Source organism: Vespula pensylvanica, chromosome 4 (assembly GCF_014466175.1).
Source record: "Vespula pensylvanica isolate Volc-1 chromosome 4, ASM1446617v1, whole genome shotgun sequence".
In the NCBI taxonomy this organism is placed as follows: Eukaryota; Metazoa; Arthropoda; class Insecta; order Hymenoptera; family Vespidae; genus Vespula; species Vespula pensylvanica.
In genome coordinates this window covers 7,000,080-7,001,508 of record NC_057688.1, presented here as the reverse complement: position 1 = coordinate 7,001,508, position 1,429 = coordinate 7,000,080, and positions in this window count along the sequence as shown.

Below are 1,429 nucleotides of genomic sequence, written 5' to 3'. Positions count from 1 at the left end.
TTCCAAAATTATCAACAAATAAATATGAGATGAAAGACTTAATAAATATATATGGTAGAGAGAAAGAAAGAGAGAGGAGAAAGAGAGAGAAAGAAGGAGTATTTTTATTATATATGTGAAAGTTTCATAAGAAATATTAAGAAGATTATAAATGAATGATACAAAGATTATTAACAAATATTTATACGTATTTAAGAGAAGCATGAATATTTTTGGAATAAAAATGCATAAGTCTTGATATATAAATGAAGCGATTGAAATGGTTTGCCTGCACTCAGGAGTGCATATAATAGGTCATAGTAAGTACATGCCTGCATTCAGGAATGCAGATGAACATATATAGTAAGGATATATATTTCTCGTTTCGAATGATCAAAGTGAAAATGCACTTATGAAAGTATATAACAAATAAATATTTCAGTGTTATCCCATTTTTTTTTAAAGAAATAATGTTTATTTAATAATAAATGAAGATTATTTCATTCTCTTCCTAATATAATAATGTATTTATATTTAAATAGAGTGCAAGGTGAATGAAAAGAAAATTTGAATCATTCTAAATTAGAAATATATAAATCTTGCTAAGCGAGCGATATGATACAAAAATAACAGCCTTGCACTCAGGAGTGCATAAAATATGTCAAGGGTATACATTTTTATTCCGAAATTATTAATAAGTGAATATAAAGTGACAAAATTAATAAGTACATATATAAGAGAGAAAGAGGAGAGAGAAAGAGAGAGAGAAAGAGTTGGTATTTTTATTATATATATGAAAGTTTCATAAAAAATATTAAGAAGGTATAATAAATAATATAAAGATTATTCATATTCGAGAGAAATATAATTATTTTACGGAATAAAAATATATAAGGCTTGGTATATAAACGAAATAAATGAAAAGGCTGACGCACACTCAGGAGTGTGAGCGAAAATTCAGGGACAGGTTTGCATTCAGGAATGCAGCTGGGATACTCAAGCATGTAGATTTTTATTTCAGGATAATTTAAAATTTTTTATATGCTTATTAGTAAATCAATAATTTTCTTTTATATATATTCTTGATCTTTTTTATATATATTCACTTTTGATGATTATATGTATACTTTATCCAATGCCAACATAGTCTTATCACAAGTTGTAGGATGGCTCATTTATTGTAAGAGTCATTTTATGACTTGTATGGATATAATCATCATCTTATATAGATTATAATTATTCTGATTAAAAATCTATAAGACTTGATGTACTTAGGAAAGTCAGGTTCTGTTAAAGCAAGCAGTGGCAATAAAACAAATTCATAAAATATATTTTTAACGATAATATACAAGAATATATTAGAACTATTTTGTCTCTAATATATATAATATTTTTCTATTTAATCTTTTTTTTCTCTTTCAGATTTCATATTTCATTACTGTTTCATATA